General features: G+C 43.9%; 85 pseudogenes; all 85 read right to left on the bottom strand.

Annotated features, from left to right (window-relative positions):
- Positions 1-151: 151 nt before the first annotated feature.
- LOC146725632 (5S ribosomal RNA) lies at positions 152-271 on the bottom strand (annotated as a pseudogene).
- A 96-nt stretch (positions 272-367) lies between these two features.
- LOC146725631 (5S ribosomal RNA) lies at positions 368-487 on the bottom strand (annotated as a pseudogene).
- A 96-nt stretch (positions 488-583) lies between these two features.
- LOC146725630 (5S ribosomal RNA) lies at positions 584-703 on the bottom strand (annotated as a pseudogene).
- Positions 704-799: 96 nt separating this feature from the next.
- On the bottom strand, positions 800-919 carry LOC146725629 (5S ribosomal RNA; annotated as a pseudogene).
- Positions 920-1,015: 96 nt separating this feature from the next.
- On the bottom strand, positions 1,016-1,135 carry LOC146725628 (5S ribosomal RNA; annotated as a pseudogene).
- Positions 1,136-1,231: 96 nt separating this feature from the next.
- On the bottom strand, positions 1,232-1,351 carry LOC146725627 (5S ribosomal RNA; annotated as a pseudogene).
- Positions 1,352-1,447: 96 nt separating this feature from the next.
- LOC146725626 (5S ribosomal RNA) lies at positions 1,448-1,567 on the bottom strand (annotated as a pseudogene).
- A 96-nt stretch (positions 1,568-1,663) lies between these two features.
- On the bottom strand, positions 1,664-1,783 carry LOC146725625 (5S ribosomal RNA; annotated as a pseudogene).
- Positions 1,784-1,879: 96 nt separating this feature from the next.
- On the bottom strand, positions 1,880-1,998 carry LOC146725624 (5S ribosomal RNA; annotated as a pseudogene).
- A 96-nt stretch (positions 1,999-2,094) lies between these two features.
- LOC146725623 (5S ribosomal RNA) lies at positions 2,095-2,214 on the bottom strand (annotated as a pseudogene).
- A 96-nt stretch (positions 2,215-2,310) lies between these two features.
- On the bottom strand, positions 2,311-2,430 carry LOC146725622 (5S ribosomal RNA; annotated as a pseudogene).
- A 96-nt stretch (positions 2,431-2,526) lies between these two features.
- On the bottom strand, positions 2,527-2,646 carry LOC146725621 (5S ribosomal RNA; annotated as a pseudogene).
- Positions 2,647-2,742: 96 nt separating this feature from the next.
- Positions 2,743-2,862, bottom strand: LOC146725620 (5S ribosomal RNA; annotated as a pseudogene).
- A 97-nt stretch (positions 2,863-2,959) lies between these two features.
- On the bottom strand, positions 2,960-3,079 carry LOC146725619 (5S ribosomal RNA; annotated as a pseudogene).
- Positions 3,080-3,175: 96 nt separating this feature from the next.
- On the bottom strand, positions 3,176-3,295 carry LOC146725618 (5S ribosomal RNA; annotated as a pseudogene).
- A 96-nt stretch (positions 3,296-3,391) lies between these two features.
- On the bottom strand, positions 3,392-3,511 carry LOC146725617 (5S ribosomal RNA; annotated as a pseudogene).
- A 96-nt stretch (positions 3,512-3,607) lies between these two features.
- On the bottom strand, positions 3,608-3,727 carry LOC146725616 (5S ribosomal RNA; annotated as a pseudogene).
- Positions 3,728-3,823: 96 nt separating this feature from the next.
- LOC146725615 (5S ribosomal RNA) lies at positions 3,824-3,943 on the bottom strand (annotated as a pseudogene).
- Positions 3,944-4,039: 96 nt separating this feature from the next.
- On the bottom strand, positions 4,040-4,159 carry LOC146725614 (5S ribosomal RNA; annotated as a pseudogene).
- A 97-nt stretch (positions 4,160-4,256) lies between these two features.
- On the bottom strand, positions 4,257-4,376 carry LOC146725613 (5S ribosomal RNA; annotated as a pseudogene).
- A 96-nt stretch (positions 4,377-4,472) lies between these two features.
- Positions 4,473-4,592, bottom strand: LOC146725612 (5S ribosomal RNA; annotated as a pseudogene).
- Positions 4,593-4,688: 96 nt separating this feature from the next.
- On the bottom strand, positions 4,689-4,808 carry LOC146725611 (5S ribosomal RNA; annotated as a pseudogene).
- A 96-nt stretch (positions 4,809-4,904) lies between these two features.
- Positions 4,905-5,024, bottom strand: LOC146725610 (5S ribosomal RNA; annotated as a pseudogene).
- A 96-nt stretch (positions 5,025-5,120) lies between these two features.
- On the bottom strand, positions 5,121-5,240 carry LOC146725609 (5S ribosomal RNA; annotated as a pseudogene).
- A 94-nt stretch (positions 5,241-5,334) lies between these two features.
- LOC146725608 (5S ribosomal RNA) lies at positions 5,335-5,454 on the bottom strand (annotated as a pseudogene).
- Positions 5,455-5,550: 96 nt separating this feature from the next.
- On the bottom strand, positions 5,551-5,670 carry LOC146725607 (5S ribosomal RNA; annotated as a pseudogene).
- Positions 5,671-5,766: 96 nt separating this feature from the next.
- On the bottom strand, positions 5,767-5,886 carry LOC146725606 (5S ribosomal RNA; annotated as a pseudogene).
- A 96-nt stretch (positions 5,887-5,982) lies between these two features.
- LOC146725605 (5S ribosomal RNA) lies at positions 5,983-6,102 on the bottom strand (annotated as a pseudogene).
- A 96-nt stretch (positions 6,103-6,198) lies between these two features.
- Positions 6,199-6,318, bottom strand: LOC146725604 (5S ribosomal RNA; annotated as a pseudogene).
- Positions 6,319-6,414: 96 nt separating this feature from the next.
- On the bottom strand, positions 6,415-6,533 carry LOC146725603 (5S ribosomal RNA; annotated as a pseudogene).
- Positions 6,534-6,629: 96 nt separating this feature from the next.
- On the bottom strand, positions 6,630-6,749 carry LOC146725602 (5S ribosomal RNA; annotated as a pseudogene).
- Positions 6,750-6,845: 96 nt separating this feature from the next.
- LOC146725601 (5S ribosomal RNA) lies at positions 6,846-6,965 on the bottom strand (annotated as a pseudogene).
- A 96-nt stretch (positions 6,966-7,061) lies between these two features.
- LOC146725600 (5S ribosomal RNA) lies at positions 7,062-7,181 on the bottom strand (annotated as a pseudogene).
- Positions 7,182-7,277: 96 nt separating this feature from the next.
- LOC146725599 (5S ribosomal RNA) lies at positions 7,278-7,397 on the bottom strand (annotated as a pseudogene).
- A 96-nt stretch (positions 7,398-7,493) lies between these two features.
- Positions 7,494-7,613, bottom strand: LOC146725598 (5S ribosomal RNA; annotated as a pseudogene).
- A 96-nt stretch (positions 7,614-7,709) lies between these two features.
- Positions 7,710-7,829, bottom strand: LOC146725597 (5S ribosomal RNA; annotated as a pseudogene).
- Positions 7,830-7,925: 96 nt separating this feature from the next.
- LOC146725596 (5S ribosomal RNA) lies at positions 7,926-8,045 on the bottom strand (annotated as a pseudogene).
- Positions 8,046-8,141: 96 nt separating this feature from the next.
- Positions 8,142-8,261, bottom strand: LOC146725595 (5S ribosomal RNA; annotated as a pseudogene).
- A 96-nt stretch (positions 8,262-8,357) lies between these two features.
- On the bottom strand, positions 8,358-8,477 carry LOC146725594 (5S ribosomal RNA; annotated as a pseudogene).
- Positions 8,478-8,571: 94 nt separating this feature from the next.
- LOC146725593 (5S ribosomal RNA) lies at positions 8,572-8,691 on the bottom strand (annotated as a pseudogene).
- A 96-nt stretch (positions 8,692-8,787) lies between these two features.
- Positions 8,788-8,906, bottom strand: LOC146725592 (5S ribosomal RNA; annotated as a pseudogene).
- A 96-nt stretch (positions 8,907-9,002) lies between these two features.
- On the bottom strand, positions 9,003-9,123 carry LOC146725591 (5S ribosomal RNA; annotated as a pseudogene).
- A 311-nt stretch (positions 9,124-9,434) lies between these two features.
- LOC146725590 (5S ribosomal RNA) lies at positions 9,435-9,554 on the bottom strand (annotated as a pseudogene).
- A 96-nt stretch (positions 9,555-9,650) lies between these two features.
- LOC146725589 (5S ribosomal RNA) lies at positions 9,651-9,770 on the bottom strand (annotated as a pseudogene).
- Positions 9,771-9,866: 96 nt separating this feature from the next.
- On the bottom strand, positions 9,867-9,986 carry LOC146725588 (5S ribosomal RNA; annotated as a pseudogene).
- Positions 9,987-10,512: 526 nt separating this feature from the next.
- On the bottom strand, positions 10,513-10,632 carry LOC146725587 (5S ribosomal RNA; annotated as a pseudogene).
- Positions 10,633-10,728: 96 nt separating this feature from the next.
- On the bottom strand, positions 10,729-10,848 carry LOC146725586 (5S ribosomal RNA; annotated as a pseudogene).
- A 96-nt stretch (positions 10,849-10,944) lies between these two features.
- On the bottom strand, positions 10,945-11,064 carry LOC146725585 (5S ribosomal RNA; annotated as a pseudogene).
- Positions 11,065-11,160: 96 nt separating this feature from the next.
- Positions 11,161-11,280, bottom strand: LOC146725584 (5S ribosomal RNA; annotated as a pseudogene).
- Positions 11,281-11,376: 96 nt separating this feature from the next.
- On the bottom strand, positions 11,377-11,496 carry LOC146725583 (5S ribosomal RNA; annotated as a pseudogene).
- Positions 11,497-11,592: 96 nt separating this feature from the next.
- On the bottom strand, positions 11,593-11,712 carry LOC146725582 (5S ribosomal RNA; annotated as a pseudogene).
- A 96-nt stretch (positions 11,713-11,808) lies between these two features.
- LOC146725581 (5S ribosomal RNA) lies at positions 11,809-11,928 on the bottom strand (annotated as a pseudogene).
- A 95-nt stretch (positions 11,929-12,023) lies between these two features.
- LOC146725580 (5S ribosomal RNA) lies at positions 12,024-12,143 on the bottom strand (annotated as a pseudogene).
- A 95-nt stretch (positions 12,144-12,238) lies between these two features.
- Positions 12,239-12,358, bottom strand: LOC146725579 (5S ribosomal RNA; annotated as a pseudogene).
- A 96-nt stretch (positions 12,359-12,454) lies between these two features.
- LOC146725578 (5S ribosomal RNA) lies at positions 12,455-12,574 on the bottom strand (annotated as a pseudogene).
- A 96-nt stretch (positions 12,575-12,670) lies between these two features.
- LOC146725577 (5S ribosomal RNA) lies at positions 12,671-12,790 on the bottom strand (annotated as a pseudogene).
- A 96-nt stretch (positions 12,791-12,886) lies between these two features.
- On the bottom strand, positions 12,887-13,006 carry LOC146725576 (5S ribosomal RNA; annotated as a pseudogene).
- Positions 13,007-13,102: 96 nt separating this feature from the next.
- LOC146725575 (5S ribosomal RNA) lies at positions 13,103-13,222 on the bottom strand (annotated as a pseudogene).
- Positions 13,223-13,318: 96 nt separating this feature from the next.
- LOC146725574 (5S ribosomal RNA) lies at positions 13,319-13,438 on the bottom strand (annotated as a pseudogene).
- Positions 13,439-13,533: 95 nt separating this feature from the next.
- LOC146725573 (5S ribosomal RNA) lies at positions 13,534-13,653 on the bottom strand (annotated as a pseudogene).
- A 95-nt stretch (positions 13,654-13,748) lies between these two features.
- Positions 13,749-13,868, bottom strand: LOC146725572 (5S ribosomal RNA; annotated as a pseudogene).
- A 96-nt stretch (positions 13,869-13,964) lies between these two features.
- Positions 13,965-14,084, bottom strand: LOC146725571 (5S ribosomal RNA; annotated as a pseudogene).
- A 96-nt stretch (positions 14,085-14,180) lies between these two features.
- LOC146725570 (5S ribosomal RNA) lies at positions 14,181-14,300 on the bottom strand (annotated as a pseudogene).
- Positions 14,301-14,396: 96 nt separating this feature from the next.
- On the bottom strand, positions 14,397-14,516 carry LOC146725569 (5S ribosomal RNA; annotated as a pseudogene).
- Positions 14,517-14,612: 96 nt separating this feature from the next.
- On the bottom strand, positions 14,613-14,732 carry LOC146725568 (5S ribosomal RNA; annotated as a pseudogene).
- A 96-nt stretch (positions 14,733-14,828) lies between these two features.
- LOC146725567 (5S ribosomal RNA) lies at positions 14,829-14,948 on the bottom strand (annotated as a pseudogene).
- A 96-nt stretch (positions 14,949-15,044) lies between these two features.
- LOC146725566 (5S ribosomal RNA) lies at positions 15,045-15,164 on the bottom strand (annotated as a pseudogene).
- A 96-nt stretch (positions 15,165-15,260) lies between these two features.
- On the bottom strand, positions 15,261-15,380 carry LOC146725565 (5S ribosomal RNA; annotated as a pseudogene).
- A 96-nt stretch (positions 15,381-15,476) lies between these two features.
- On the bottom strand, positions 15,477-15,596 carry LOC146725564 (5S ribosomal RNA; annotated as a pseudogene).
- Positions 15,597-15,692: 96 nt separating this feature from the next.
- Positions 15,693-15,812, bottom strand: LOC146725563 (5S ribosomal RNA; annotated as a pseudogene).
- Positions 15,813-15,907: 95 nt separating this feature from the next.
- LOC146725562 (5S ribosomal RNA) lies at positions 15,908-16,027 on the bottom strand (annotated as a pseudogene).
- A 96-nt stretch (positions 16,028-16,123) lies between these two features.
- LOC146725561 (5S ribosomal RNA) lies at positions 16,124-16,243 on the bottom strand (annotated as a pseudogene).
- Positions 16,244-16,339: 96 nt separating this feature from the next.
- LOC146725560 (5S ribosomal RNA) lies at positions 16,340-16,459 on the bottom strand (annotated as a pseudogene).
- A 96-nt stretch (positions 16,460-16,555) lies between these two features.
- Positions 16,556-16,675, bottom strand: LOC146725559 (5S ribosomal RNA; annotated as a pseudogene).
- A 96-nt stretch (positions 16,676-16,771) lies between these two features.
- Positions 16,772-16,891, bottom strand: LOC146725558 (5S ribosomal RNA; annotated as a pseudogene).
- A 96-nt stretch (positions 16,892-16,987) lies between these two features.
- LOC146725557 (5S ribosomal RNA) lies at positions 16,988-17,107 on the bottom strand (annotated as a pseudogene).
- Positions 17,108-17,203: 96 nt separating this feature from the next.
- Positions 17,204-17,323, bottom strand: LOC146725556 (5S ribosomal RNA; annotated as a pseudogene).
- Positions 17,324-17,419: 96 nt separating this feature from the next.
- Positions 17,420-17,539, bottom strand: LOC146725555 (5S ribosomal RNA; annotated as a pseudogene).
- A 96-nt stretch (positions 17,540-17,635) lies between these two features.
- On the bottom strand, positions 17,636-17,755 carry LOC146725554 (5S ribosomal RNA; annotated as a pseudogene).
- Positions 17,756-17,851: 96 nt separating this feature from the next.
- Positions 17,852-17,971, bottom strand: LOC146725553 (5S ribosomal RNA; annotated as a pseudogene).
- A 311-nt stretch (positions 17,972-18,282) lies between these two features.
- LOC146725552 (5S ribosomal RNA) lies at positions 18,283-18,402 on the bottom strand (annotated as a pseudogene).
- Positions 18,403-18,498: 96 nt separating this feature from the next.
- Positions 18,499-18,618, bottom strand: LOC146725551 (5S ribosomal RNA; annotated as a pseudogene).
- A 96-nt stretch (positions 18,619-18,714) lies between these two features.
- Positions 18,715-18,834, bottom strand: LOC146725550 (5S ribosomal RNA; annotated as a pseudogene).
- A 95-nt stretch (positions 18,835-18,929) lies between these two features.
- LOC146725549 (5S ribosomal RNA) lies at positions 18,930-19,049 on the bottom strand (annotated as a pseudogene).
- A 96-nt stretch (positions 19,050-19,145) lies between these two features.
- LOC146725548 (5S ribosomal RNA) lies at positions 19,146-19,265 on the bottom strand (annotated as a pseudogene).
- Positions 19,266-19,880: the final 615 nt, after the last annotated feature.

The following is a 19,880-nucleotide window of genomic DNA, read 5'->3' as shown; positions in this document are numbered from 1 at the left end:
CAGTGATAGGACGAGAACTGGTGATAGGACGAGAACTGGTGTATTCTGCAATGATTTGGCAGTAGGCTGATTATTTGTCGGAATTGGATTTCAGCTAGGCAACAAATCCCGGGAAAAAGTTGGTATGTACGGTGGAATTAAAATGTTGATGAGCGTACTGCACGTGGTATTCCCAGCCTGTCTCACATCCAAGTACTAACCACGCCCGATGCAGCTTAACTTCAGTGATCGGACGAGAACGGGTGTATTCTGCAATGGTTTGGCAGTAGGCTGAATATTCGTCGGAATTGGATGTAACTTAATACTTCGGCTAGGCAAAAAATCCCGGGAAAAAGTTAGTATGTACGGTGGAATAAAAATGTTGATGAGCCTAATGCACGTGGTATTTCCAGCTGGTCTCCCATGCAATTACTAACCACGCTCGATGCAGCTTAACTTCAGTGATTGGACGAGAACTGGTGTATTCTGCAATGGTTTGGCAGTAGGCTGAATATTCGTCCTAATTGTATGTCATTTAATGCTTCGTCTAGGCAAAAAATCATGGGAAAAAGTTAGCATGTAATGTGGAATAAAAATGTTGATGAGCCTACTGCACGTGGTATTCCCAGCCGGTCTCCCATGCAATTACTAAGCATGCCCAATGCAGATTAACTTCAGTGATCGGACGAGAACTGGTGTATTCTGCATTGGTTTGGCAGTAGGCTGAATATTCTTAGCAATTAGATGTCATTTAATGCTTCGGCTATGCAAAAAATCATGGAAAAAGGTTAGTATGTACGGTGGAATAAAAATGTTCATTAGCCTACTGCAGGTGGTATTCCCAGCCGGTCTCCCACGCAAGTACTAACCACGCCCGATGCAGCTTAACTTCAGCGATCGGACAAGAACTGGTGTATTCTGCAATGGTTTGGCAGTAGGCTGAATATTCGTCGGAATTGGATGTAATTTAATACTTCGGCTAGGCAAAAAATCATGGAAAAAAGTTAGTATGTACGGTGGAATAAAAATGTTGATAAGCCTGCTGCACGTGGTATTCCCAGCCGGTCTCCCATGCAAGTACTAACCATGCCCTATGCAGATTAACTTCAATGATCAGACGAGAACTGGTGTATTCTGCATTGGTTTGGCAGTAGGCTGAATATTCGTCGCAATTGGATGTCATTTAATGCTTCGTCTAGGCAAAAAATCATGGGAAAAAGTTAGTATGTAATGTGGACTAAAAATGTTCATCAGCCTACTGCACGTGGTATTCCCAGCCGGTCTCCCGTGCAAGTACTAACCACGCCCGATGCAGCTTAACTTCAGTGATCGGACGAGAACTGGTGTATTCTGCAATGGTTAGGCAGTAGGCTGAATATTCGATCGAATTGTATGTCATTTAATGCTTCGTCTAGGCAAAAAATCATTGGAAAAAGTTAGCATGTAATGTGGAATAAAAATGTTGATGAGCCTACTGCACGAGGTATTCCCCGCCGGTCTCTCGTGCAAGTACTAAGCACGCCCGATGCGGCTTAGCTTCAGTGATCGGACGAGAACTGGTGTATTCTGCAATAGTTTGGCAGTAGGCTGAATATTTGTCGGAATTGGATTTCAATTAATGCTTCGGCTAGGCAAAAAATCACGGGAAAAAGTTGGTATGTACGGTGGAATAAAAATATTGATAAGCCTACTGCACGTGGTATTCCCAGCCGGTCTCCCATGCAATTAATAACCATGCCCGATGCAGATTAACTTCAGTGATCGGACGAGAACTGGTGTATTCTGCATTGGTTTAGCAGTAGGCTGAATATTCTTCGCAATTAGATGTCATTATATGCTTCGCCTAGGCAAAAAATCATGGGAAAAAGTTGGTACGTACGGTGTAATTAAAATGTTGATGAGCCTAATGCACGTGGTATTCCCAGCCGGTCTCCATGCATGTACTAACCACGCCCGATGCAGCTTAACTTCAGTGATCGGACGAGAACTGGTGTATTCTGCAATGGTTTGGCAGTAGGCTGAATATTCGTCCTAATTGTATGTCATTTAATGCTTCGTCTAGGCAAAAAATCATGGGAAAAAGTTAGCATGTAATGTGGAATAAAAATGTTGATGAGCCTACTGCACGAGGTATTCCCAGCCGGTCTCCTGTGCAAGTACTAACCACGCCCGCTGCGGCTTAGCTTCAGTGATAGGACGAGAACTGGTGTATTCTGCAATGGTTTGGCAGTAGGCTGATTGTTTGTCGGAATTGGATTTCAATTAATGCTTCAGCTAGGCAAAAATTCACGGGAAAAAGATAGCATGTACGGTGGAATAAAAATATTGATAAGCCTACTGCACGTGGTATTCCCAGCAGGTCTCCCATGCAAGTACTAACCACGCCCAATGCAGCTTAACTTCAGTGATCGGACGAGAACTGGTGTAATTTGCAATGGTTTGGCAGTAGACTGAATATTCTTCGGAATTGGATGTAATTTAATACTTCGGCTAGGCAACAAATCCCGGGAAAAAGTTGGTATGTACGGTGGAATTAAAATGTTGATGAGCGTACTGCACATGGTATTCCCAGCCTGTCTCACATCCAAGTACTAACCACGCCCGATGCAGCTTAACTTCAGTGATCGGACGAGAACTGGTGTATTCTGCAATGGTTTGGCAGTAGGCTGAATATTCGTCCTAATTGTATGTCATTTAATGCTTCGTCTAGGCAAAAAATCATGGGAAAAAGTTAGCATGTAATGTGGAATAAAAATGTTGATGAGCCTACTTCACGAGGTATTCCCAGCCGGTCTCCCGTGCAAGTACTAACCACGCCCGATGCGGCTTAGCTTCAGTGATAGGACGAGAACTGGTGTATTCTGCAATGGTTTGGCAGTAGGCTGATTATTTGTCGGAATTGGATTTCAATTAATGCTTCAGCTAGGCAAAAATTCACGGGGAAAAATATAGCATGTACGGTGGAATAAAAATATTGATAAGCCTACTGCACGTGGTATTCCCAGCAGGTCTCCCATGCAAGTACTAACCACGCCCAATGCAGCTTAACTTCAGTGATCGGACGAGAACTGGTGTAATTTGCAATGGTTTGGCAGTAGACTGAATATTCTTCGGAATTGGATGTAATTTAATACTTCGGCTAGGCAACAAATCCCGGGAAAAAGTTGGTATGTACGGTGGAATTAAAATGTTGATGAGCGTACTGCACATGGTATTCCCAGCCTGTCTCACATCCAAGTACTAACCACGCCCGATGCAGCTTAACTTCAGTGATCGGACGAGAACGGGTGTATTCTGCAATGGTTTGGCAGTAGGCTGAATATTCGTCGGAATTGGATGTAACTTAATACTTCGGCTAGGCAAAAAATCCCGGGAAAAAGTTAGTATGTACGGTGGAATAAAAATGTTGATGAGCCTAATGCACGTAGTATTCCCAGCCGGTCTCCCGTGCAAGTACTAACCACGCCCGATGCGGCTTAGCTTCAGTGATCGGACGAGAACTGGCGTATTCTGCAATGGTTTGGCAGTAGGCTGAATATTCGTCGAAATTGGATGTAATTTAATACTTCGGCTAGGCAACAAATCCCGGGGAAAAGTTGGTATGTACGGTGGAATAAAAATGTTGATAAGCCTACTGCACGTGGTATTCCCAGCCGGTCTCCCATGCAATTACTAAGCATGCCCGATGCAGATTAACTTCAGTGATCGGACGAGAACTGGTGTAATTTGCAATGGTTTGGCAGTAGACTGAATATTCTTCGGAATTGGATGTAATTTAATACTTCGGCTAGGCAACAAATCCCGGGAAAAAGTTGGTATGTACGGTGGAATTAAAATGTTGATGAGCGTACTGCACATGGTATTCCCAGCCTGTCTCACATCCAAGTACTAACCACGCCCGATGCAGCTTAACTTCAGTGATCGGACGAGAACTGGTGTATTCTGCAATGGTTTGGCAGTAGGCTGAATATTCGTCCTAATTGTATGTCATTTAATGCTTCGTCTAGGCAAAAAATCATGGGAAAAAGTTAGCATGTAATGTGGAATAAAAATGTTGATGAGCCTACTTCACGAGGTATTCCCAGCCGGTCTCCCGTGCAAGTACTAACCACGCCCGATGCGGCTTAGCTTCAGTGATAGGACGAGAACTGGTGTATTCTGCAATGGTTTGGCAGTAGGCTGATTATTTGTCGGAATTGGATTTCAATTAATGCTTCAGCTAGGCAAAAATTCACGGGGAAAAAGATAGCATGTACGGTGGAATAAAAATATTGATAAGCCTACTGCACGTGGTATTCCCAGCAGGTCTCCCATGCAAGTACTAACCACGCCCAATGCAGCTTAACTTCAGTGATCGGACGAGAACTGGTGTAATTTGCAATGGTTTGGCAGTAGACTGAATATTCTTCGGAATTGGATGTAATTTAATACTTCGGCTAGGCAACAAATCCCGGGAAAAAGTTGGTATGTACGGTGGAATTAAAATGTTGATGAGCGTACTGCACATGGTATTCCCAGCCTGTCTCACATCCAAGTACTAACCACGCCCGATGCAGCTTAACTTCAGTGATCGGACGAGAACGGGTGTATTCTGCAATGGTTTGGCAGTAGGCTGAATATTCGTCGGAATTGGATGTAACTTAATACTTCGGCTAGGCAAAAAATCCCGGGAAAAAGTTAGTATGTACGGTGGAATAAAAATGTTGATGAGCCTAATGCACGTAGTATTCCCAGCCGGTCTCCCGTGCAAGTACTAACCACGCCCGATGCGGCTTAGCTTCAGTGATCGGACGAGAACTGGCGTATTCTGCAATGGTTTGGCAGTAGGCTGAATATTCGTCGAAATTGGATGTAATTTAATACTTCGGCTAGGCAACAAATCCCGGGGAAAAGTTGGTATGTACGGTGGAATAAAAATGTTGATAAGCCTACTGCACGTGGTATTCCCAGCCGGTCTCCCATGCAATTACTAAGCATGCCCGATGCAGATTAACTTCAGTGATCGGACGAGAACTGGTGTATTCTGCAATGGTTTGGCAGTAGGCTGAATATTCGTTGGAATTGGATGTAATTTAATACTTCGGCTAGGCAAAAAATCATGGAAAAAATTTAGTATGTACGGTGGAATAAAAATGTTCATCAGCCTACTGCAGATGGTATTCCCAGCCGATCTCCCAGGCAAGTACTAACCACGCCCGATGCAGCTTAACTTCAGTGATCGGACGAGAACTGGTGTATTCTGCAATGGTTTGGCAGTAGGCTGAATATTCGTCGGAATTGGATGTAATTTTTTACTTCGGCTAGGCAACAAATCCCGGGAAATATGGTATGTACGGTGGAATAAAAATGTTGATAAGCCTACTGCACGTGGTATTCCCAGCCGGTCTCCCATGCAAGTACTAACCATGCCCTATGCAGATTAACTTCAATGATCAGACGAGAACTGGTGTATTCTGCATTGGTTTGGCAGTAGGCTGAATATTCGTCGCAATTGGATGTCATTTAATGCTTCGTCTAGGCAAAAAATCATGGGAAAAAGTTGGTATGTACGGTGGAATAAAAATATTGATAAGCCTACTGCACGTGGTATTCCCAGCCGGTCTCCCATGCAATTACTAACCATGCCCGATGCAGATTAACTTCAGTGATCGGACGAGAACTGGTGTATTCTGCATTGGTTTCGCAGTAGACTGAATATTCGTCGCAATTGGATGTCATTTAATGCTTCGTCTAGGCAAAAAATCATGGGAAAAAGTTAGTATGTAATGTGGACTAAAAATGTTCATCATCCTACTGCACGTGGTATTCCCAGCCGGTCTCCCATGCAAGTACTAACCACGCCCAATGCAGCTTAACTTCAGTGATCGGACGAGAACTGGTGTATTCTGCAATGGTTAGGCAGTAGGCTGAATATTCTACCGAATTGTATGTCATTTAATCCTTCGTCAAGGCAAAAAATCATTGGAAAAAGTTAGCATGTAATGTGGAATAAAAATGTTGATGAGCCTACTGCACGAGGTATTCCCCGCCGGTCTCTCGTGCAAGTACTAACCACGCCCGATGCGGCTTAGCTTCAGTGATCGGACGAGAACTGGTGTATTCTGCAATGGCTTGGCAGTAGGCTGAATATTTGTCGGAATTGGATTTCAATTAATGCTTCGGCTAGGCAAAAAATCACGGGAAAAAGTTGGTATGTACGGTGGAATAAAAATATTGATAAGCCTACTGCACGTGGTATTCCCAGCCGGTCTCCCATGCAATTACTAACCATGCCCGATGCAGATTAACTTCAGTGATCGGACGAGAACTGGTGTATTCTGCATTGGTTTAGCAGTAGGCTGAATATTCTTCGCAATTAGATGTCATTATATGCTTCGCCTAGGCAAAAAATCATGGGAAAAAGTTGGTACGTACGGTGGAATTAAAATGTTGATGAGCCTAATGCACGTGGTATTCCCAGCCGGTCTCCATGCATGTACTAACCACGCCCGATGCAGCTTAACTTCAGTGATCGGACGAGAACTGGTGTATTCTCCAATGGTTTGGCAGTAGGCTGAATATTCGTCCTAATTGTATGTCATTTAATGCTTCGTCTAGGCAAAAAATCATGGGAAAAAGTTAGCATGTAATGTGGAATAAAAATGTTGATGAGCCTACTGCACGAGGTATTCCCAGCCGGTCTCCCGTGCAAGTACTAACCACGCCCGATGCGGCTTAGCTTCAGTGATAGGACGAGAACTGGTGTATTCTGCAATGGTTTGGCAGTAGGCTGATTATTTGTCGGAATTGGATTTCAATTAATGCTTCAGCTAGGCAAAAATTCACGGGAAAAAGATAGCATAAACGGTGGAATAAAAATATTGATAAGCCTACTGCACGTGGTATTCCCAGCAGGTCTCCCATGCAAGTACTAACCACGCCCAATGCAGCTTAACTTCAGTGATCGGACGAGAACTGGTGTAATTTGCAATGGTTTGGCAGTAGACTGAATATTCTTCGGAATTGGATGTAATTTAATACTTCGGCTAGGCAACAAATCCCGGGAAAAAGTTGGTATGTATGGTGGAATTAAAATGTTGATGAGCGTACTGCACATGGTATTCCCAGCCTGTCTCACATCCAAGTACTAACCACGCCCGATGCAGCTTAACTTCAGTGATCGGACGAGAACTGGTGTATTCTGCAATGGTTTGGCAGTAGGCTGAATATTCGTCCTAATTGTATGTCATTTAATGCTTCGTCTAGGCAAAAAATCATGGGAAAAAGTTAGCATGTAATGTGGAATAAAAATGTTGATGAGCCTACTGCACGAGGTATTCCCAGCCGGTCTCCCGTGCAAGTACTAACCACGCCCGATGCGGCTTAGCTTCAGTGATAGGACGAGAACTGGTGTATTCTGCAATGGTTTGGCAGTAGGCTGATTATTTGTCGGAATTGGATTTCAATTAATGCTTCAGCTAGGCAAAAATTCACGGGAAAAAGATAGCATGTACGGAGGAATAAAAATATTGATAAGCCTACTGCACGTGGTATTCCCAGCAGGTCTCCCATGCAAGTACTAACCACGCCCAATGCAGCATAACTTCAGTGATCGGACGAGAACTGGTGTAATTTGCAATGGTTTGGCAGTAGACTGAATATTCTTCGGAATTGGATGTAATTTAATACTTCGGCTAGGCAACAAATCCCGGGAAAAAGTTGGTATGTGCGGTGGAATTAAAATGTTGATGAGCGTACTGCACATGGTATTCCCAGCCTGTCTCACATCCAAGTACTAACCACGCCCGATGCAGCTTAACTTCAGTGATCGGACGAGAACGGGTGTATTCTGCAATGGTTTGGCAGTAGGCTGAATATTCGTCGGAATTGGATGTAACTTAATACTTCTGCTAGGCAAAAAATCCCGGGAAAAAGTTAGTATGTACGGTGGAATAAAAATGTTGATGAGCCTAATGCACGTAGTATTCCCAGCCGGTCTCCCGTGCAAGTACTAACCACGCCCGATGCGGCTTAGCTTCAGTGATCGGACGAGAACTGGTGTATTCTGCAATGGTTTGGCAGTAGGCTGAATATTCGTCGAAATTGGATGTAATTTAATACTTCGGCTAGGCAACAAATCCCGGGAAAAAGTTGGTATGTACGGTGGAATAAAAATGTTGATAAGCCTACTGCACGTGGTATTCCCAGCCGGTCTCCCATGCAATTACTAAGCATGCCCGATGCAGATTAACTTCAGTGATCGGACGAGAACTGGTGTATTCTGCATTGGTTTGGTAGTAGGCTGAATATTCGTCGGAATTGGATGTAATTTAATACTTCGGCTAGGCAAAAAATCATGGAAAAAATTTAGTATGTACGGTGGAATAAAAATATTCATCAGCCTACTGCAGATGGTATTCCCAGCCGATCTCCCACGCAAGTACTAACCACGCCTGATGCAGCTTAACTTCAGTGATCGGACGAGAACTGGTGTATTCTGCAATGGTTTGGCAGTAGGCTGAATATTCGTCGGAATTGGATGTAATTTTTTACTTCGGCTAGGCAACAAATCCCGGGAAATATGGTATGTACGGTGGAATAAAAATGTTGATAAGCCTACTGCACGTGGTATTCCCAGCCGGTCTCCCATGCAAGTACTAACCATGCCCTATGCAGATTAACTTCAATGATCAGACGAGAACTGGTGTATTCTGCATTGGTTTGGCAGTAGGCTGAATATTCGTCGCAATTGGATGTCATTTAATGCTTCGCCTAGGCAAAAAATCATGGGAACAAGTTGGTACGTACGGTGGAATAAAAATGTTGATGAGCCTAATGCACGTGGTATTCCCAGCCAGTCTCCATGCATGTACTAACCACGCCCGATGCAGCTTAACTTCAGTGATCGGACGAGAACTGGTGTATTCTGCAATGGTTTGGCAGTAGGCTGAAAATTCGTCCTAATTGTATGTCATTTAATGCTTCGTCTAGGCAAAAAATCATGGGAAAAAGTTAGCATGTAATGTGGAATAAAAATGTTGATGAGCCTACTGCACGAGGTATTCCCAGCCGGTCTCCCGTGCAAGTACTAACCACGCCCGATGCGGCTTAGCTTCAGTGATAGGACGAGAAACTGGTGTATTCTGCAATGGTTTGGCAGTAGGCTGAATATTTGTCGGAATTGGATTTCAATTAATGATTCGGCTAGGCAAAAAATCACGGGAAAAAAGTGGTATGTATGGTTGAATAAAAATGTTGATAAGCCTACTGCACTTTTTAATCCCAGCAGGTCTCCCGTGCAAGTACTAACCACGCCCGATGCAGCTTAACATCAGTGATCGGACGAGAACTGGTGTACTCTGCAATGGTTTGGCAGTAGACTGAATATTCGTCGGAATTGGATGTAATTTAATACTTCGGCTAGGCAACAAATCCCGGGAAAATGTTGGTATGTACGGTGAATTAAAATGTTGATGAGCGTACTGCACGTGGTATTCCCAGCCTGTCTCACATCCAAGTACTAACCACACCCGATGCAGCTTAACTTCAGTGATCGGAGGAGAACTGGTGTATTCTGCAATGGTTTGGCAGAAGGCTGAATATTCATCCTAATTGTATGTCATTTAATGCTTCGTCTAGGCAAAACATCATGGGAAAAAGTTAGCATGTAATGTGGAATAAAAATGTTGATGAGCCTAATGCACGTGGTATTCCCAGCCGGTCTCCCGTGCAAGTACTAACCACGCCCGATGCGGCTTAGCTTCAGTGATCGGACGAGAACTGGTGTATTCTGCAATGGTTTGGCAGTAGGCTGATTATTTGTCGGAATTGGATTTCAATTAATGCTTCAGCTAGGCAAAAAATCACGGGAAAAAGATAGCATGTACGGTGGAATAAAAATGTTGATGAGCGTACTGCACGTGGTATTCCCAGCTGGTCTCACATCCAAGTACTAACCACGCCCGATGCAGCTTAACTTCAGTGATCGGACGAGAACGGGTGTATTCTGCAATGGTTTGGCAGTAGGCTGAATATTCGTCGGAATTGGATGTAACTTAATACTTCGGCTAGGCAAAAAATCCCGGGAAAAAGTTAGTATGTACGGTGGAATAAAAATGTTGATGAGCCTAATGCACGTGGTATTCCCAGCCGGTCTCCCATGCAAGTAGTAACCACGCTCGATGCAGCTTAACTTCAGTGATCGGACAAGAACTGGTGTATTTTGCAATGTCTTGGCAGTAGGCTGAATGTTCGTCCGAATTGTATGTCGTTTAATGCTTCGGCTATGCAAACAATCCCGGGAAAATGTTAGTATGTACGGTGGAATAAAAATGTTGATGAGCCTAATGCACGTAGTTTTCCCAGCCGGTCTCCATGCAAGTACTAAGCACGCCGGATGCAGCTTAACTTCAGTGATCGGACGAGAACTTGTGTATTCTGCAATGGTTTGGCAGTAGGCTGAATATTCGTCGGAATTGGATGTCATTAAATGCTTCTGCTAGGCAAAAAATCATGGGAAAAATTAGTATGTACGGTGGAATAAAAATGTTGATAAGCCTACTGCACGTGGTATTCCCAGCAGGTCTCTCATGCTAGTACTAGCCACGCCCGATGCAGCTTAACTTCATTGATCGGACGAGAACTGGTGTATTCTAAAATGGTTTGGCAGTAGGCTGAATATTCATCGGAATTGGATGTCATTTAATGCTTCGGCTAAGCAAAAAATCTCGGGAAAAAGTTAGTAAGTAATGTGGAATAAAAATGTTGATGAGCCTACTGCACGAGGTATTCCCAGTCAGTCTCCCATGCAAGTACTAACCACGCCCGATGCGGCTTAGCTTCAGTGATCGGACGAGTACTGGTGTATTCTGCAATGGTTTGGCAGTAGGCTGAATATTTGTCGGAATTGGATTTCAATTAATGCTTCGGCTAAGCAAAAAATCACGGGAAAAAGTTGGTATGTACGGTGGAATAAAAATATTGATAAGCCTACTGCACGTGGTATTCCCAGCCGGTCTCCCATGCAATTACTAACCATGCCCGATGAAGATTAACTTCGGTGATCGGACGAGAACTGGTGTATTCTGCATTGGTTTAGCAGTAGCCTGAATATTCTTCGCAATTAGATGTCATTTAATGCTTCGCCTAGGCAAAAAATCATGGGAAAAAGTTGGTACGTACGGTGGAATTAAAATGTTGATGAGCCTACTGCACGAGGTATTCCCAGCCGGTCTACCGTGCAAGTACAAACCACGCCCGATGCGGCTTAGCTTCAGTGATCGGACGAGAACTGGTGTATTCTGCAATGGTTTGGCAGTAGGCTGAATATTTGTCAGAATTGGATTTCAATTAATGCTTCGGCTAGGCAAAAAATCACGGGAAAAAGATAGCATGTACGGTGGAATAAAAATATTGATAAGCCTACTGCACGTGGTATTCCCAGCAGGTCTCCCATGGAAGTACTAACCACGCCCGATGCAGCTTAACTTCAGTGATCGGACGAGAACTGGTGTAATTTGCAATGGTTTGGCAGTAGGCTGAATATTTGTCGGAATTGGATGTAACTTAATACTTCGGATATGCAAAAAATCCCGGGAAAAAGTTAGTATGAACGGTGGAATAAAAATGATGATGAGCCTAATGCACGTGGTATTCCCAGCCGGTCTCCCATGCAAGTACTAACCACGCTCGATGCAGCTTAACTTCAGTGATCGGACGAGAACTGGTGTATTTTGCAATGGCTTGGCAGTAGGCTGAATGTTCGTCCTAATTGTATGTCATTTAATGCTTCGTCTAGGCAAAAAATCATGGGAAAAAGTTAGCATGTAATGTGGAATAAAAATGTTGATGAGCCTACTGCACGAGGTATTCCCAGCCGGTCTCCCGTGCAAGTACTAACCACGCCCGATGCGGCTTAGCTTCAGTGATCGGACGAGAACTGGTGTATTCTGCAATGGTTTGGCAGTAGGCTGAATATTTGTCAGAATTGGATGTCATTTAATGCTTCGGCTAGGCAAAAAAACATGGAAAAAGTTAGTATGTACGGTGGAATAAAAATGTTGATGAGCCTACTGCACATGGTATTCTCAGCCGGTCTCCCATGCAAGTACTAACCACGCCCGATGCAGCTTAACTTCAGTGATAGGACGAGAACGGGTGTATTCTGCATTGGTTTGGCAGTAGGCTGAATATTCGTCGGAATTGGATGTAACTTAATAATTCGGCTAGGCAAAAAATCCCGGGAAAAGTTAGTACGTACGGTGGTATAAAAATGTTGATGAGCCTAATGCACGTGATATTCCCAGCCGGTCTCCCATGCAAGTACTAACCACGCCAGATGCAGCTTAACTTCAGTGATCGGACGAGAACTGGTGTATGCTGCAATGGTTAGGCAGTAGGCTGAATATTCGACCGAATTGTATGTCATTTAATGCTTCGTCTAGGCAAAAAATCATTGGAAAAAGTTAGCAAGTAATGTGGAATAAAAATGTTGATGAGCCTACTGCACGAGGTATTCCCCGCCGGTCTCTCGTGCAAGTACTAACCACGCCCGATGCGGCTTAGCTTCAGTGATCGGACGAGAACTGGTGTAATTTGCAATGGTTTGGCAGTAGACTGAATATTCGTCGGAATTGGATGTAATTTAATACTTCGGCTAGGCAACAAATCCCGGGAAAAAGTTGGTATGTACGGTGGAATAAAAATGTTGATGAGCGTACTGCACGTGGTATTCCCAGCCGGTCTCACATCCAAGTACTAACCACGCCCGATGCAGCTTAACTTCAGTGCTAGGACGAGAACGGGTGTATTCTGCAATGGTTTGGCAGTAGGCTGAATATTCGTCGGAATTGGATGTAACTTAATTCTTCGGCTAGGTAAAAAATCCCGGGAAAAAGTTAGTATGTACGGTGGAATAAAAATGTTGATGAGCCTAATGCACGTGGTATTCCCAGCCGGTCTCCCATGCAAGTACTAACCACGCTCGATGCAGCTTAACTTCAGTGATCGGACGAGAACTGGTGTATTTTGCAATGGCTTGGCAGTAGGCTGAATGTTCGTCCGAATTGTATGTCGTTTAATGCTTCGGCTATGCAAACAATCCCGGGAAAAATTTAGTATGTACGGTGGAATAAAAATGTTGATGAGCCTAATGCACGTAGTATTCCAAGCCGGTCTCCCATGCAAGTACTAACCACACCCGATGCAGCTTAACTTCAGTGATCGGACGAGAAGTGGTGTATTCTGCAATGGTTTGGCAGTAGGCTGAATATTCGTCCTAATTGTATGTCATTTAATGCTTCGTCTAGGCAAAAAATCATGGGAAAAAGTTAGCATGTAATGTGGAATAAAAATGTTGATGAGCCTACTGCACGAGGTATTCCCAGCCGGTCTCCCGTGCAAGTACTAACCACGCCCGATGCGGCTTAGCTTCAGTGATCGGACGAGAACTGGTGTATTCTGCAATGGTTTGGCAGTAGGCTGAATATTTGTCAGAATTGGATGTCATTTAATGCTTCGGCTAGGCAAAAAAACATGGAAAAAGTTAGTATGTACGGTGGAATAAAAATGTTGATGAGCCTACTGCACATGGTATTCTCAGCCGGTCTCCCATGCAAGTACTAACCACGCCCGATGCAGCTTAACTTCAGTGATAGGACGAGAACGGGTGTATTCTGCATTGGTTTGGCAGTAGGCTGAATATTCGTCGGAATTGGATGTAACTTAATAATTCGGCTAGGCAAAAAATCCCGGGAAAAGTTAGTACGTACGGTGGTATAAAAATGTTGATGAGCCTAATGCACGTGATATTCCCAGCCGGTCTCCCATGCAAGTACTAACCACGCCAGATGCAGCTTAACTTCAGTGATCGGACGAGAACTGGTGTATGCTGCAATGGTTAGGCAGTAGGCTGAATATTCGACCGAATTGTATGTCATTTAATGCTTCGTCTAGGCAAAAAATCATTGGAAAAAGTTAGCAAGTAATGTGGAATAAAAATGTTGATGAGCCTACTGCACGAGGTATTCCCCGCCGGTCTCTCGTGCAAGTACTAACCACGCCCGATGCGGCTTAGCTTCAGTGATCGGACGAGAACTGGTGTAATTTGCAATGGTTTGGCAGTAGACTGAATATTCGTCGGAATTGGATGTAATTTAATACTTCGGCTAGGCAACAAATCCCGGGAAAAAGTTGGTATGTACGGTGGAATAAAAATGTTGATGAGCGTACTGCACGTGGTATTCCCAGCCGGTCTCACATCCAAGTACTAACCACGCCCGATGCAGCTTAACTTCAGTGCTAGGACGAGAACGGGTGTATTCTGCAATGGTTTGGCAGTAGGCTGAATATTCGTCGGAATTGGATGTAACTTAATTCTTCGGCTAGGTAAAAAATCCCGGGAAAAAGTTAGTATGTACGGTGGAATAAAAATGTTGATGAGCCTAATGCACGTGGTATTCCCAGCCGGTCTCCCATGCAAGTACTAACCACGCTCGATGCAGCTTAACTTCAGTGATTGGACGAGAACTGGTGTATTTTGCAATGGCTTGGCAGTAGGCTGAATGTTCGTCCGAATTGTATGTCGTTTAATGCTTTGGCTATGCAAACAATCCCGGGAAAAATTTAGTATGCATGGTGGAATAAAAATGTCGATGAGCCTAATGCACGTAGTATTCCCAGCCGGTCTCCCATGCAAGTACTAACCTCACCCGATGCAGCTTAACTTTAGTGATCGGACGAGAACTTGTGTATTCTGCAATGGTTTGGCAGTAGGCTGAATATTCGTCCTAATTGTATGTCATTTAATGCTTCGTCTAGGCAAAAAATCATGGGAAAAAGTTAGCATGTAATGTGGAATAAAAATGTTGATGAGCCTACTGCACGAGGTATTCCCAGCCGGTCTCCCGTGCAAGTACTAACCACGCCCGATGCGGCTTAGCTTCAGTGATCGGACGAGAACTGGTGTATTCTGCAATGGTTTGGCAGTAGGCTGAATATTTGTCAGAATTGGATTTCAATTAATGCTTCGGCTAGGCAAAAAATCACGGGAAAAAGATAGCATGTACGGTGGAATAAAAATATTGATAAGCCTACTGCACGTGGTATTCCCAGCAGGTCTCCCATGGAAGTACTAACCACGCCCGATGCAGCTTAACTTCAGTGATCGGACGAGAACTGGTGTAATTTGCAATGGTTTGGCAGTAGGCTGAATATTCGTCGGAATTGGATGTAACTTAATACTTCGGATATGCAAAAAATCCCGGGAAAAAGTTAGTATAAACGGTGGAATAAAAATGATGATGAGCCTAATGCACGTGGTATTCCCAGCCGGTCTCCCATGCAAGTACTAACCACGCTCGATGCAACTTAACTTCAGTGATCGGACGAGAACTGGTGTATTTTGCAATGGCTTGGCAGTAGGCTGAATGTTCGTCCGAATTGTATGTCGTTTAATGCTTCGGCTATGCAAACAATCCCGGGAAAAATTTAGTATGTACGGTGGAATAAAAATGTTGATGAGCCTAATGCACGTAGTATTCCCAGCCGGTCTCCCATGCAAGTACTAACCACACCCGATGCAGCTTAACTTCAGTGATCGGACGAGAAGTGGTGTATTCTGCATTGGTTTGGCAGTAGGCTGAATATTCGTCCTAATTGTATGTCATTTAATGCTTCGTCTAGGCAAAAAATCATGGGAAAAAGTTAGCATGTAATGTGGAATAAAAATGTTGAAGAGCCTACTGCACGAGGTATTCCCAGCCGGTCTCCCGTGCAAGTACTAACCACGCCCGATGCGTATTAGCTTCAGTGATCGGAGGAGAACTGGTGTATTCTGCAATGGTTTGGCAGTAGGCTGAATATTTGTCAGAATTGGATGTCATTTAATGCTTCGGCTAGGCAAAAAAACATGGAAAAAGTTAGTATGTACGGTGGAATAAAAATGTTGATGAGCCTACTGCACATGGTATTCTCAGCCGGTCTCCCATGCAAGTACTAACCACGCCCGATGCAGCTTAACTTCAGTGATAGGACGAGAACGGGTGTATTCTGCAATGGTTTGGCAGTAGGCTGAATATTCGTCGGAATTGGATGTAACTTAATAATTCGGCTAGGCAAAAAATCAAGGGAAAAAGTTAGTATGTACGGTGGAGTAAAAATGTTGATGAGCCTAATGCACGTGGTATTCCCAGCCGGTCTCCCATGCAAGTACTAACCACGCTCGATGCAGCTTAACTTCAGTGATCGGACGAGAACTGGTGTATTTTGCAATGGCTTGGCAGTAGGCTGAATGTTCGTCCGAATTGTATGTCGTTTAATGCTTTGGCTATGCAAACAATCCCGGGAAAAATTTAGTATGTATGGTGGAATAAAAATGTCAATGAGCCTAATGCACGTAGTATTCCCAGCCGGTCTCCCATGCAAGTACTAACCACACCCGATGCAGCTTAACTTCAGTGATCGGACGAGAACTGGTGTATTCTGCAATGGTTTGGCAGTAGGCTGAATATTCGTCCTAATTGTATGTCATTTAATGCTTCGTCTAGGCAAAAAATCATGGGAAAAAGTTAGCATGTAATGTGGAATAAAAATGTTGATAAGCCTACTGCACGTGGTATTCCCAGCAGGTCTCCCATGGAAGTACTAACCACGCCCGATGCAGCTTAACTTCAGTGATCGGACGAGAACTGGTGTAATTTGCAATGGTTTGGCAGTAGGCTGAATATTCGTCGGAATTGGATGTAACTTAATACTTCGGATAGGCAAAAAATCCCGGGAAAAAGTTAGTATGAACGATGGAATAAAAATGATGATGAGCCTAATGCACGTGGTATTCCCAGCCGGTCTCCCATGCAAGTACTAACCATGCTCGATGCAGCTTAACTTCAGTGATCGGACGAGAACTGGTGTATTTTGCAATGGCTTGGCAGTAGGCTGAATGTTCGTCCGAATTGTATGTCGTTTAATGCTTCGGCTATGCAAACAATCCTGGGAAAAATTTAGTATGTACGGTGGAATAAAAATGTTGATGAGCCTAATGCACGTAGTATTCCCAGCCGGTCTCCCATGCAAGTACTAACCACACCCGATGCAGCTTAACTTCAGTGATCGGACAAGAAGTGGTGTATTCTGCAATGGTTTGGCAGTAGGCTGAATATTCGTCCTAATTGTATGTCATTTAATGCTTCGTCTAGGCAAAAAATCATGGGAAAAAGTTAGCATGTAATGAGGAATAAAAATGTTGATGAGCCTACTGCACGAGGTATTCCCAGCCGGTCTCCCGTGCAAGTACTAACCACGCCCGATGCGGCTTAGCTTCAGTGATCGGACGAGAACTGGTGTATTCTGCAATGGTTTGGCAGTAGGCTGAATATTTGTCAGAATTGGATTTCAATTAATGCTTCGGCTAGGCAAAAAATCACGGGAAAAAGATATCATGTACGGTGGAATAAAAATATTGATAAGCCTACTGCACGTGGTATTCCCAGCAGGTCTCCCATGCAAGTACTAACCACGCCCGATGCAGTTTAACTTCAGTGATCGGACGAGAACTGGTGTAATCTGCAATGGTTTGGCAGTAGACTGAATATTCGTCGAAATTGGATGTAATTTAATACTTTGGCTAGGCAACAAATCCCGGGAAAAAGTTGCTATGTACGGTGGAATAAAAATGTTGATGAGCGTACTGCACGTGGTATTCCCAGCCGGTCTCACATCCAAGTACTAACCACGCCCGATGCAGCTTAACTTCAGTGATCGGACGAGAACGGGTGTATTCTGCAATGGTTTGGCAGTAGGCTGAATATTCGTCGGAATTGGATGTAACTTAATACTTCGGCTAGGCAAAAAATCCCGGGAAAATGTTAGTATGTACGGTGGAATAAAAATGTTGATTAGCGTACTGCACGTGGTATTCCCAGCCTGTCTCACATCCAAGTACTAACCACGCCCGATGCAGCTTAACTTCAGTGATCGGACGAGAACTGGTGTATTCTGCAAAGGTTTGGCAGTAGGCTGAATGTTCATCCTAATTGTATGTCATTTAATGCTTCGTCTAGGCAAAAAATCATGGGAAAAAGTTAGCATGTAATGTGGAATAAAAATGTTGATGAGCCTAATGCACGTGGTATTCCCATCCGGTCTCCCATGCAAGTAGTAACCACACTCGATGCAGCTTAACGTCAGTGATCGGACGAGAACTGGTGTATTTTGCAATAGCTTGGCAGTAGGCTGAATATTCGTCGGAATTGGATGTCATTAAATGCTTCTGCTAGGCAAAAAATCATGGGAAAAATTAGTATGTATGGTGGAATAAAAATGTTGATAAGCCTACTGCACGTGGTATTCCCAGCAGGTCTCTCATGCTAGTACTAGCCACGCCCGATGCAGCTTAACTTCATTGATCAGACGAGAAATGGTGTATTCTGAAATGGTTTGGCAGTAGGCTGAATATTCATCGGAATTGGATGTCATTTAATGCTTCGGCTAAGCAAAAAATCTCGGGAAAAAGTTAGTAAGTAATGTGGAATAAAAATGTTGATGAGCGTACTGCACGTGGTATTCCCAGCCGGTCTCACATCCAAGTACTAACCACGCCCGATGCGGCTTAGCTTCAGTGATCGGACGAGAACTGGTGTATTCTGCAATGGTTTGGCAGTAGGCTGATTATTTGTCGGAATTGGATTTCAATTAATGCTTCAGCTAGGCAAAAATTCACGGGAAAAAGATAGCATGTACGGTGGAATAAAAATATTGATAAGCCTACTGCACGTAGTATTCCCAGCAGGTCTCCCATGCAAGTACTAACCGCGCCCGATGCAGCTTAACTTCAGTGATAGGACGAGAACGGGTGTATTCTGCAATGGTTTGGCAGTAGGCTGAAAATTCGTCGGAATTGGATGTAACTTAATACTTCGGCTAAGCAAAAAATCCCGGGAAAAGTTAGTACGTACGGTGGTATAAAAATGTTGATGAGCCTAATGCACGTGGTATTCCCAGCCGGTCTCCCATGCAAGTACTAACCACGCCAGATGCAGCTTAACTTCAGTGATCGGACGAGAACTGGTGTATTCTGCAATGGTTAGGCAGTAGGCTGAATATTCGACCGAATTGTATGTCATTTAATGCTTCATCTAGGCAAAAAATCATTGGAAAAAGTTAGCATGTAATGTGGAATAAAAATGTTGATGAGCCTACTGCACGAGGTATTCCCCGCCGGTCTCTCGTGCAAGTACTAACCACGCCCGATGCGGCTTAGCTTCAGTGATCGGACGAGAACTGGTGTAATTTGCAATGGTTTGGCAGTAGACTGAATATTCGTCGGAATTGGATGTAATTTAATACTTCGGATAGGCAACAAATCCCGGGAAAAATTTGGTATGTACGGTGGAATAAAAATGTTGATGAGCCTAATGCACGTGGTATTCCCAGCCTGTCTCCCATGCAAGTACTAACCACGCTCGATGCAGCTTAACTTCAGTGATTACTTTGCCACACTTTTCAGTACTTTGCCACTACTTTTCAGTACTTTGCCACAACTTTTCAGTACTTTGCCACACTTTTAGTACTTTGCAACTGCCTTTCAGTACTTTGCCACTTCTTTTCAGCCTTTGCCACACTTTTCAATACTTTGCCACTGCTTTTCAGTACTTTGCCACTACTTTTCAGCACTTTGCCACACTTTTCAGTACTTTTGCCACTACTTTGCCACAACTTTTCAGCACTTTGCTACACTTTTCAGTACTTTGCCTCTACTTTTCAGCACTTTGCCACACATTTCAGTGCTTTGCCACTACTTTGCCACAACTTTTCAGTACTTTGCCACACTTTTCAGTGCTTTGCCACTACTTTGCCACAACTTTTCAGTACTTTGCCACTCTTTTCAGCACTTTGCCACTGCTTTTCAGTAGTTTGCCACTATTTTT

This window comes from Saccoglossus kowalevskii, unplaced genomic scaffold (genome assembly GCF_978046115.1).
Source record: "Saccoglossus kowalevskii unplaced genomic scaffold, keSacKowa6.1 SCAFFOLD_119, whole genome shotgun sequence".
NCBI classification, from domain to species: domain Eukaryota; kingdom Metazoa; phylum Hemichordata; class Enteropneusta; family Harrimaniidae; genus Saccoglossus; species Saccoglossus kowalevskii.
This window is presented reverse-complemented; position numbering and strand designations above follow the sequence as displayed.